The 13352-nt window shown below is 38.5% G+C and overlaps 1 pseudogene; it reads right to left on the reverse strand.

Annotated features, from left to right (window-relative positions):
* Positions 1 to 10274: 10274 nt before the first annotated feature.
* LOC103749715 overlaps positions 10275 to 13352 on the reverse strand; it is a 133379-nt pseudogene continuing 130301 nt past the window's right edge.

The following is a 13352-nucleotide window of genomic DNA, read 5'->3' on the forward strand; positions in this document are numbered from 1 at the left end:
TCTCAAAAGATTTTTGGGTGTCTCTATACAGCTAATCATGTGATTTCTGTTCTTGAGCGCATTTATGTAATTTGTGAAATTGATTTACATATATTGAGCATCCCTGCCATATCTAGAATAAAGCTAATTTCATCATAGTGAATTATCTTTTAAAATATTTTATTTATTATTCATATTTTATCTATATGAGTGTATTGCCTGCATGTAGTTATGCTGGATAAGCTTCTCCTCCTAATGGTAAGCAATAGATGCCTTCTTCTCTAGTTTCTCACCCACTTGCTTCAAACTAATTGGACTATAAGACTCTTCATAGGAGGGGAGGGGCAGAGGGAGACAGTCATCTCTCCCACCCAATCAGTCAGATTTAACTGCATCAGGGGGAGGGACTAAGGATAGGGACAGGGGAAGCCAGAGAGAGGGAAGGAGCTTAGCCATCAGGAAGCTGCTGCCAAAATTTAGAAAAAAAAGCCCAAGGGTACCTGTAACTTTGTTAGTACCCCCTCACTTCCCACTTCCTCCCTATGCTCTCTTAGCAAGCTCAGTAAATCCTGTTCCCTAAACTGTAGTTTGGAGGAATATTGTTTTAGTTTGTTGTGAGAATGATGGGGGGGGCTGCACCATGCACCCACACCTCCCAGCAGTGAGTTTAACTTACTATTGTTGTAGCCAGTAGGCTACAACAATACTTAGGTGTTTTGGAAGGGCAATGATGATGTTTCTGATATGGGAAAGGAGACCCACCGAAGCAAAGCTGGGTGAGGGGAGAGTGTGGGCAGAGGAACTACTGACATGTTGGAATATCCCCATAAAATTACTGGGGATAGTGACAGCAGGTGGATAATGCAGTAGATAGTGAGATGTATACCTAGGGTAGAAGGCATCTAAGTGGACAAGGTCAATTGGGGAATGTCGGGATGACAGACTTCTTGTAAATGGTATAAAATAATGCACCTGCTTGAGCAATGGGGGCTGCTGCAGGTATACAAAAATTCTTTAAGGCCTGTGGAAGGTCTAGAGAAAATTTTACAAGCTGTAGAAGCAGAGAAAGGGACAAAATTTTAAAAAGCAGCTGCAGAAGCTGCTTTGATTTTTTTGCATAATAAAAGATTTATCCCAGGCAGAGGTCATGGTAGGGGGGAATGAAAAGATGAATTACTGTCCTCATCAGTATTGGCCTCTGACCTAGCCAGTAAATCACGAGAGAGAGAGAGAGAGAGAGAGAGAGAGAGAGAGAGAGAGAGAGAGAGATTCTTAATTGAATCCTTTGAACATTTCTTGTCATTCCTTAAAGTTAGGGGACCAAAAGGGGAAGAGAGACCTGATTAGATTGGTAACACAAGGCTCATCCTGGAACCCCAAAACATGGGACTCATGGGAGAAGGCAGATAGTGATGGGGAAGAGAATGACCTAGAAATTCCTAAAGATGTATCTCAGATTCAACCTTTAATACAAAGAAAAAAGTCATTTTCAACATGCTGATGGAGGTCTTAACAACCATCCAGTGCAAGGAACTGTGGTCACTAGAGATTTAAAGAAAACCTTGATTCAACAGGGACCTTGAGACTGGTATGGAGCTTTAATGGTTTTCCTGAGTACCTTAATGGGACAGGATATTTGTGAGGTAGGAGAGGCTTTGGCAATTCTACATGACTTAAACCAGCATGTAAAACGTGCCTGTAAAATAGTAGAGCAACCTAAAGGAGATATAAAAAGAACAAAAAAGGAGATCTCTTTGGATTACTTGAAGGGAAATGTGACAAGATTTGTGTCTAGCCCAAATTCCTAAAGAAAAAATTGACAAAAGCCAAATTCTATACTAAGGAGCTCTGGAAGGCTTTAAAACCTGAGGAACAGTTCACAAAAAGCATACAAAAGATAAAAATTGCCCCAGGGATTAATAAGGACCCCTGAAGATTAAAGAAGGTAAATTTCTCTCCTGAGAAAAGTTACACTAGGGGTGGAGGCAGTTTTCCCAGTCAGGACCTCCCCAAGCAGCCAAACATGGTCAATGGAGAGATAGCAGATATGGCTACAGCCAGGAGGCAGACCCAGGGCCTACCTGACCCAGAGAATCAACAGGTGCAGCAAGGTCAAGAGGGGCCTTGACCTATTCCTCCTTAGCCCTGTGTAGGGTCAGGCAAGTTGAGCCAGCCACAATGAGTTTATCAAAGATAAGAAAATGCAGAGATGCTCCAGGTAAAATCCCCAGGATGAAGAATGACTCCAAAAACAAGAAAGGTAATAAAAAACTAACTAATTGATGCCTCTCATCTATGCTATTGTACCCAACATAAATCTTTTGAGACAAAAATTAATACAAATGGATAAAAATCTTTCCATGCTGTTTTAGATCTTGTCTATGTTTGATTTAGTATATAATGTTAACCTCTGAGTGTTTTATAGACATGAAACTCATTTGAGAGATATCAAGTACACCTGAAGAAACAAAGGTCAGCTATAGCTGTAAAATTCTTGGGAGCTTTATGGTCAGATAAGACACCAGTGATACCCACCAGAATGGATGGGGAAAGTCTACAACAGCCTGATCCTGTAGATGCCAGAGTAAACAACAAATATATTATAAAAATAAAAATAGAGGCTCCCCAAAACTGTACAATTGTTAAATAAAAATTCCAATTCAAGGGATGTGTTGCTCTCCCATGAGCTGTTGGCCAGGGAGACCCTGGAGAGCCTTGAAATGATAAAAGCCACTAATGTAGGTTTCACACTAGGAAGAGTCAGTAAGGCCTTGTTGCTGAAGGTACTGCATGATGTGAGCATGGGAGAGAAGAAGTTGAGACTAAGCTGAACACTCCCTGACATCAGATGGCTGGGGTAGGGGAGGTTATAAGCCCCAGTGGGAAAGCCACTGCAAAAGTGTTTTGTTAGATGAATGTGATGCACCTGTTAAGGTATCTACTAAGCATTTGTATTTACACCATATGTTAGATTATTACAACAGGCAATGTTCCTTTAGATGTTCTTGCTTCTTTTCACTTGTCTTTATAGTAGGAAAAATACCACTGGGATGGAAAAACAGCCACATCTTGGAAACAAATGATGAAAAGGACCAAGAGTTCAATATCTCGCCATAGTAGAAAAAAAGATCATCCTACATCTGTCACTCCCCCTAAGGCTCAGGGACTTGTGGAAGAGGCTGATGGAAGGATTGTAAGACCCAGAGGAAGGGGTGGAGTGTTGGATAAGCTTGTCCTCCAAGTGGCAAGCAATAAATAGATGCCTTCTTCTCTAGCTTCTCACCCGCTTGCTTCAAACTAATTGGACTATAAGACTTATCGTAGGAGGGGAAGGGCAGAGGGAGATGGTCATCCCTCTCACCCAGTCAGTCAGCTGTAACTGCATAAGGGAGAGATACTGAGGATAGGGACAGGGGAAACCAGAGAGGGGGAAGGAGCTTCACCATCTTGGAATGCTGGCAGCAAGTCAGGAAGCTGCTGCCAGAATGTAGAAAATAAAAGCCCAAGGGTGCCTGTACCTTTGTAATACTCCCTATTCTCTGTTAGCAAGCCCAACAAATGCTATTGTTTGTTAAACTGTAGTTTGGAGAAATATTGTCTTAGTTTGTTGTGACAACGGTGGGAGGAAGGGGCTGTGCAGGGAGCCTGGAAGCCACACATGCTGCATCCCAGCAGTGAATTTTACTTAAAGGTTGGTGCACCCATGTTGTGCAGTGCCCATGGAGGTCAGAGGAAGTTGGATCCCCTAAACCTGGAATTACGGACAGTTGTTAGCCCCATATGGTTGCTGGTAATCAAATCTTGGTCCTCTGCAAGAGCAGCCAGTTTTTCCAATTCCTTCTTTAGGTATATCATTATTTACTTAAAATCCCCCTGATTTCTCAGTATAGGGGCATAGAACTATAAACTTTCCTCTTATAACTTCTTTCATTGTATCTTCCAGGTTTTGGTATTTTGTGTTTTAATTTTCATTCAATCCTAGAGATTTTTCATTTCTTGATTTCTTCAAGGACCCATTCATAAATCAGTAGTGTGTTAATTTCCATGAGGTTGTACTGATTTTTACCTATTGATTTATACTTACTCCTTTGTGGTCAGATAAAATACAAGGTATTATTTCAGGTTCTCATATATGTTGAGCCTTGCATTGTGTCCTAATACAGAATCTATTCTAGAGAAAATTTTGTGGACTATCGAGGAAAAAATGTGTATTCTGAAGTGTTTGACAGAACTCTTCCGTAGATATCTGTTAGTCCATTTGTTATGATATCATTTAGTTCAGGTATTTCTCTGTTTATTTTCTGTCACGATGACCTGTCAATTGTTGTGAATGAGATATTAAAGTCATCCACTACTATTGTGCTAGAGTTATTCTGTGAGTTTACACCTGTAGTATTTGGTTTATGAACTTGTGTGCACCTATATTCAAGCCATATATATTTAGAATTGTGATGTCCTCTTGATGGACTGTTTCTTTAATTTTCCTTCTCCTATGAACTCTGGGGGCCTGTTGAGAGCGAGCAAGACTATGGGTGGGAGTAGGACTCACATAACTGCTGTATACATGGGTTCACATAGTGGTGGGTGTGCTCTGATCCATGGGGTGAATGAGGCATGAAAGACCAATTCAGAGAGAGCTTCCAAACCTAGAAGGGAGAGTAAAAGCCTGCCAAACCCTGAGAGAGCTCTCAATCAGGGCTGCTGCTCAGTCCCATCCTACCCCTACATCCATGTTGCAGCAGAAGTGGAAAACTGGAAGGAGAAAAGTGGGGAAACCCCCATGGTCTTCTTGTGGAATTCTAGTTCAAACTGCCAACAAGTAAAAGCAGCCTGTGTGTCAGTATTTTGAGTTTGTTTCTGGCTGCCAAAGTCCCTCCTTGCGCTTTCTGGAGGAGAGCCCCAATCTCCACAGGGCCTTCTGACCTTCACTGTTGGCTGTCACACAGCCTGGTGTCACTGTTTTCCCCTAGATTTGAGTTCCTAGCTCCAGCTATGAAGCTCCAAATATGGCCCCTCTCATTCGCCTACTAATATTCGTATGTGTGCCTAGTTCTGGTTACACTCAGCTGTCTTTAGTTCCAAATCATTACATCATTTACATTGTATTTGTATGTCTATTTATTTTTGTTTTGTGTTGTACTTATGAGAGTCATGAAGCCTTGTGTATTTGGGCAACAATAGTACCTAAACTTCAATAGGCCATTATTTAAAGAATAAGTAAGCAACTATGTTTATATAATTAGTAATCATCAATGAAGTACTCCAGTCAGCCATTAGCAGCAACACAAACTACCAAATAATCTACCATTTAACCAGGAGACTTAGAGAAACATGGCTCATGATATAATCACCGGTCTAGGATGCTAGTATCCTTTGAATGGTCTATATTTTGGCAGCGACAAAGAACTGGAAGGAGAAGGTAAATGAACTAAGGACAAGCTGCTTTAACAGCTTCTTCCACACTTTTGCCTAATGCCACTGAGATCATACTGCATATTGAGGACCAAGTTTCATTTTAATCTCCAGTTATTCCAATGTTACTGTCCATAGAATAGACCCATAAACTTTTGTTCTTTCTGCTAATGATATGTCCTGTGTTGTGATTTTGTAACTATGAAGCTAGAATCATGAATAACTAAATTTTGACTATGTACATTTGAATAATAGCTCAGATATTATGGAGTATTTCTATATGATAGACCTTGTTCCAATGATTACATGCATTACATGATTTAATCACCCAAATGAACTTAGAAAGTAGAAAGAATTGTTATTTGCAAATAAACAAAGAGAAGCTAACTTGCCAAAGTGTGAGTAATATTTAAGTGTTTGAGATTTGATACAGACATCCCATGGAAGCTCATGAACTCTGAAGTACTATAATACTATGTCATTCTAATTTTCTTGATCATGTTTTCCTAAAAGACCCCATCTAGACAAAGGAGAAACATTTATTGTTTGTATGAGCATTGAAATATAACATTAAATATTCTTAATAATTTGATATCAAATTTATATTTAGACATATGGAATGCCATTATTAAATAATTTTAATCTATAAAAATGATTTCAAATGTTTAGAACTATTACTATATTTTAAAAGGTGTGATGCCTCCTCAAACCTTAATTTCACTTATTATATCTACATTGCTATTTTATAAAGTTCTTCTCATTCTTGAACTACAGAGTTGTCTAAGAGGAATCCAAGAGGAATCAGACACCTTGGTAGAGAACTGGAAGGAAATAATCAGTGGAGTTACTTGAATCCCGAACTGTACTTCTTACCAAGATCCTCTTGAAATCTTAGTATCATTTTAGTGAGAAAATGGATGAAAGCTTTCTTATAACTTTAGACAAGACTGAAAATGACAAATATATCAGATGCCTTGCACCTTATGTGATCTATGGTGGACTTCAAATAGTAAATATTCTCATAGGAGCCAAACTTAATGCTACTTAGGATTTACCTTCTATGTGTTAAGATAAATATTTTGCATATTGAAATTACAATACTTAGTCTGTTTTGAAATTATAGTCTTTAAGTAAATCAGACAATCATGGACTTTTAAAACCGTGTGTGTGTGTGTGTGTGTGTGTGTGTGTGTGTGTGTGAATTATTTGTGACCATTCATTTTGAGTACCCTGTGGTTTTTGTCTAATATATTTCAGTGATATTGAGCAAGCCTGATATATATAATTAAAATGACAACAAAGCATTAATTTCTCATGATATAATGAAATTATTTTTGAGTAGTCCTAGTTGTCAATTTTAATATCTACATTTTTTTCTTTTTACTCTTTAACTATTATGTTATATTAACAAAATGATCACATCTACATGCATATATACTAAAAACTACACATTTCTTAAGTATAGAGCCTGATGAATTGTCATAGCCTAAACCAATACTCAGGCTCATATTAAGAAATAGAACTGGAGCCATTTCTCAGCAATCAAGAGAGCTTACTTCTCTTCCAGATGACCTGAGTTCGGTCCCCAGAAGTCACATTTGGTGGCTCACAACCATTTGCAGTTCCAGCCCCAGGGTATCCATTGCCCTCTTCTCATCCCCACAGGCACCTTCACACATGGAGCATACACAGACACACAAACATACATACAAATGAGAGAGAGAGAGAGAGAGAGAAGAGAGAGAGAGAGAGAGAAAGAGAGAGAGAAAATTAAAAAAAAATCTTAGCTGTCCAGATGCCTATCTGTGTACCTGTTATAATTACCCCTCCCCACCAAGGAAAAGTAGCATCCCAAATTTCAGGAGTGTAGTGTTTACTTTTTTAATCTTTTATATAAATAGAATGGTGAAATCATAAGCTACTATTTTTGTAGATGACTTATTTGACTCAGCATTATATAATTCATTGTGCTGCCTATAGTTTTACATTCCTTCCCATATAATAGTTGTGCAGAATTTCATTATGTCACTATATCTTAACTTTATATAGGATATTCTTGATATCTTGAGAAAAATTTGAATTATGCAGCTTCTCAGATTTATTAAAGTTTTTCAGATATAATTTTAGAAGGGTTTGAGTGTGTCCTACAAAACCCATGTGTTGCAGCAGTGTTGATAAGTAGAAATTTAAGAGGTGATGATCATCAGGGCCTCACTAATGGTGGTTATTATCACAGCAAGAAAGCCTGCACCACATATGAGCATCAGCCTTGAACTTCCTAGCATCCAGAACAAGGATCGAAATTCTTATCTCTTCACTATAACTTCTCACCCCACAGCATTCTACTATGATAACACAAAATGGACTAAGATAAAAGTACGACATAGGTCTTCCTGTAGCCACAGATGGCCTGGAACTTGCTATGTAGATCAGGCTGGCCTAGAGCTCATAGAAATTTGCCTGCTTCTGCCTCCTGCGTGCTAGGATTTAAAAGCATGCACCATCATGCCCAGCTAACAGCTAAAATATTTTAATTGCTATTTATGACCTGACCAGATCTCTTTCTTAAAGGATTCAGCAGATACTAGCATAATCTTTACAAGGGACCTCATAAGCCAGGCATACATTTCAAGTAGCTTACCTCCTAATGGGAGGAGAGATTAGATAATAAAGTTTTGTATTTTAAATCAGTCTTTCATAAATACACTTAGGAAATGAAGCCAAGTTGTGTGTAGAAGGTTCCCTAGGAAAGAGAAAGTGGAGATTAAAATTGGTTGAGGGGTCTTAAGAATGTATTAAATATTCTTAAAGGGGTTAGAGAGGTCATTCAGTGTGTAAGAGCACTTGCTGCTGCTTCAGAGGAGCTGAGTTTGATTTTCAGCACCCACATCAGGCAGATCCTAACTGTCTGTAACTTCAGGGGATCCACACCCTCTTATGGCCTCCACAGGTACCTGCATTCCATGCACACATCCACACACAGATGTATACACATGCATATAAAAAATAAAATAACCCTTTTAAAATCCATTTGAGAGAAAAATGCCATTGGAATTTTGAACACTTCACATTTTAGGAAAATTTCAGACACATGATGTTTCTTCTATCACATACTGGGAAATACAAGAGCTAGTCTTCAGGGAAGAGTCTTCCAGGTCAGTTAAAGCTCCATTGCTCCAAGTCCCATGTCTGAAGTATGTTCTGTCTTTAGTAGTAGGGTCTTACCTTCAGAGTTCGGGAAGGCAATCAGGGATTGTGGCCATAGCTTGTGTTGTTTTGGGAATCTCTTGGGCTATCTTGATCAACAACTCAAAGGGAAGTTTCTCCTGTCTGGCACTGTGTTTCTTGTTATATAGTCTTCAGCTATTCATATGCACTCATGCTCAGCTATTGTAAATGCACAGGTGTTTTTCAGTAGACTTTTGATCTAATACATTTCCCTCTGGTTTTTAATACTACCCAAGGATTATTTATCTCTCATATCTCTCTCCCAGTCTAAATCTCTTTCCTCCCTCCCCAGTTAAACTATCTCCATTTCCTCCTTGATAATAATTCCTGTCTCCTATTATCTACCATCTCTTGAGCTCCTTCTTCCCCTTTACCTCCGTGGTTCCTTGTATACTTTCCTTCCTCCCTTCCTAGTTAAATATACCCATTTCCCCCTTGGTAACTGCCTCCTACTAGCCCCTCTATCGTATAAAACTGGAGAAATTAGCAGGAGACCACAGACTTAGCTGAGGAACTATTGGCAGTTGATCACTGCTGGGTAAGGAGAGTTGATCTTCTTTAAGAGAGTGATGCTAGCTAGGTAGGCTGAACAGGCTGCAGTGGATGAACTCACAATGACAGACATCTGGGTACACAAGTTTAACTTGATGGGCCTTAACATATATGACAGAATGCATGAAATTTGGTGGTCAGGCTATAGGGAGGTGCAGATAGGGGATGGGACTTAAATATGATTAAGATGTATTGCATTAAATGCACAAAATTTCAATAAAATATACATTGGAAAAAACTATGAAATAAAGAAATCCTCAAATATTATTCACACTAAATGTACTTATAATCCAAAACATGGTTAGTATTACAAATCAACAATCTTCTCTTAAGTGTATACTGATACTCCCTCACTAAATTTGATCCAGCCAGAAAATTAATATCCCAGACAAAGGATTGTTTTACTCAAAGGCAAGTAGTAAATATACTTTAAAATGCTGTTTTAAATAATCCATATCATAAAATTCAGTTAATATAGAATTAAAAACAATGTCTTTTGTAAAAAAAATTGTCTTAAGAACTTATTCTTATGATTCCCCATCATTTCAATAAACTGAACTGGGGGTCAGCAAATACGTGTGCTGACTTCTTATATCATACGAATCTTAAATGCATGCTTACATTCTACAGATATTTGTTGAGTACCAACAATGTGAAAGGACATATGCTAGTAACCTATCATATAAAGATGATTAAAACCAGATACTTGCCTTGAAGTAGTTAGCTCTTTTCTATCAAGTGAGACAGACTAAAAGCATTAAAATATCATATGGTTCCTCCTATGACAAAGGATGCCAATTGGGTAAATAAGAGCATAGGAATAGTGTGCCTAGATCAGATTGGAGGGCGGGAGGTAGGGAGGCCAGGGATATTTCACTGAGGAAATTGCTCAAGCTAGCACTTTTTATGATGTAATAAAAAGGAAGCTTGAACATAAGTAAGAAGACTGACAGAGACAGGGTGGTTAGAAACTACAGTGCTGTCTGGCACATGTGTCAACTCAAAGACAGAGACTTGGTTCTGCACATCTCTGTCATTATTTTTGAAATACTAACACACTACAGCTGTTTCATTCAGGATAGTCAGTACACAGCTAAAAAAATTCACTGCATTGTCCCTGACCCTTGTGTTATTCCAGCTTCTGTTGTCATTTGAAAGAAGATTCCTTTCTGATGAATCAAATTCTGTGGTGCCTCAAATTCCATAATCCTTCCAGAGTCTAGAACAAGCAACCTGAAATGTGAACAGAATCCAGTTAAATAAACTCACCTTGATTTTCCATGTCATCTTTTTGGTTTTAAAGGGGTAAATTTTAGGGGCTGGAGAGATGGTTCGGTGGTTAAGAATGCTGGTTGTTCTTGCAGAAAACCCGGGTTCGAATCCCAGCACCCACAATGTAGTTAACAACTGTCCATAACTCCAGTTCCAGGGGATCCAGCAGTCTCTTCTGACCTCTGTGGGCATTGCACAACATGGGTGCACTTACCTACATGCAAGCAAAACACTGAAACACATAAAATAAAAATGATAAAATATTTTCTAAAAATTAAAAGGGTAAACTTTAAACTACCATGTGAGTTATTTTGGTTCAAAATATAGATAATTAATGCAAGAATTAAATCCAGCTTCCTAGTATTCTTTTACCATTAAATTTTTCCTCTAATTATTTTGGGAAATATCTTTTATACCATTAGAGAAAACCTTACGGGTTGAGCACAGGCAAAATCCTTTTCCCATGGCATGTATTATATATGTCCAGTGTCGACCTTTCTGGAAATTGTTTTGTTATTGTAAAGAAAGAAAGCATATCTGTCTGAATCAATGATAGAATGTAGCCTGTGGGCAATAGTTAAGATGGTGCAGTCAGAAAACTCCTTCTTAATTGTCTTCTGCACCAAGTTGTCAGTATTAAAATCAATGGAGGCTGTTGCTTCATCCAAGGTGAGAATCTTTGTTTTACGGAGCAAAGCCTGAGCAAGACAGATCAGCTGTCATTGCCCAACACTGTTAAAAGAAAAGGTCAAATAATTTCAGTGCTCTGCTTTTTAGTAGAATATTTCTTATCCTATAATTCTGATACTGTTTTTCATTCTTCTATCTCACACATTTATTCATTTATTCTCTTATTCAAAGTTGTTCATCATGTTATTTCTGTCTGTCAGATATTGTCCAGATTCTGGGAATGGATCAGTAGAGAAAAGAGACAAAAATCTCCATGTAGAGTTTACATTCTTGTGATTCTTGTGGAAGGTCAGAAAAAAATAAACAGGATATTAGGCAAAATGCATAATAATAAGGATTCCAGAACAGTGCATAGACATATATACTAATTTCTTTTTAATTTTTTTACTTCATTATTTTTAAAAATTTTATGTGTATGAGTGTTTTGTCTGCATGAATGATGAAAGTGCATATGTGTGCAATGCCTGTGGAGGCCAGAAGAGGGTGTCAGACCAGTGTTAGCCTCCTTCTGGTACTGGGAACCAAATCCAGGTCCTCTGCAAAAACAGCCACTGTTAGTCACTGATCCATCTCTCCAGCCGCTTTCATTTCTTATATGATGTGCCTATGAAATGTGTTAAGAATAATTCAGACATATACATACAAGGTTTACAGATTATCAGAGTGGCGTGGACACTGGCATGCCAAAGAAATCTCCACAGTTAAGTTGTCTTCTAGGTAAAATTTGAAGGAAATGGAGGGTGAGCTAAGCAGAATTGCAGTGGAAACTTGTTCCTGGCAATGAGAAAAATCAGGTGCAAAATCCCTAAGGTAGGCAGAATCTGGACCGTCAATTCAGATACAGTAAGGAGACCACTATGACAAGGCTGAGAGAATAGTCACAGAAGGCAGCTGTGGCTGCTACCATCACAGGGATCTGGCTGGCTCTCCTCCTGGCTTTGATCACATAGAGACTGCCTTAAGAGGAAGGTGTGAAGAGAAAACAACTACTTAGAACTTGTTAGAAAAGGCTTCATCAAAAGAATTCTTCACAAAAGAACTTTCAGTTAACTAGAGGCTTTCTCATGCTCTTGTCCTCCCCCCCCCCCTTCCTTTCCCTTCTCCAGAATTTTCCCAGACTGAGGCTACCACTGTATTCCTTCCCTAGAGGAAGCTTGGCAGTGGTACACTTTAAATGAAAAGAGCTCTTAGATGGCACAGGCTACCTTGCCATTAAGTCAATGTTCTAAAGAACATGGGGTAAGTAACTGGGCCAACTTACCTGAGATTTTCGCCACCCTCTGATACTTCATGAAGCAGTTTCCAGAATTTTCCCAGACTGAGGCTACCACTGTATTCCTTCCCTAGAGGAAGCTTGGCAGTGGTACACTTTAAATGAAAAGAGCTCTTAGATGGCACAGGCTACCTTGCCATTAAGTCAATGTTCTAAAGAACATGGGGTAAGTAACTGGGCCAACTTACCTGAGATTTTCGCCACCCTCTGATACTTCATGAAGCAGTTTCCTGGGAAGGGACTGCACAAACTCTTTTAAGTGACACAACTCGAGTACTTCCCATAGTTCACTATCTGGATGCTTGTTCAAGGGATCCAAGTTCATTTGAAGGGTTGCAGAAAATAGAACAGGGTCCTAAGGAATAAAATAGTTTAGGGGTCCTATTGAATAAACTAGGTTTTTGTAACCTTATTATTAAATGAGGCATAAACACATTTAAAAATCTAAAAATATGAAATAGGAAATTCCAGGAACAAACAAGTTACAATTTTTAAATTGCACACAATTCTGAGCAGTGAAATGAAGTTCTCCTACAATTCCAATCTGTCGCATCTAGGATGAAAATTGTCCCTTTGCCCAGCATATCAACTCTATAGTCTATACACTGTATGCCAATTAGTGTAGCTGTCTTAGCTATCAGACCAACTAGGTATGGTCATGCTTATTCATTTTCCAGTAACCCTTATTTTACTACAAAATTCAAGAGTTGTACTGGAAACTTGGGTAGGCCAATAAAAAACTGTGGAGTAGTGCCTTAAAGTGAAAGTGAGAAAGTTCTGAGCTTTCCTAAACAAAAAAAGTGAGTTACATTGAATTGCTTAAGAATACAGCAGTCTGTGAAACTATGTCAAAGGAAAAAAACAAAACTTGTGTTAGTTTTGATGTTTTGTCTTAAAACTGGAAAAAATGGTTCATGGTCTACAAAGAAAACATAGTGTACTGCTA

Source organism: Nannospalax galili, unplaced genomic scaffold (assembly GCF_000622305.1).
Source record: "Nannospalax galili isolate Female #2095 unplaced genomic scaffold, S.galili_v1.0 scaffold266, whole genome shotgun sequence".
NCBI lineage: Eukaryota > Metazoa > Chordata > Mammalia > Rodentia > Spalacidae > Nannospalax > Nannospalax galili.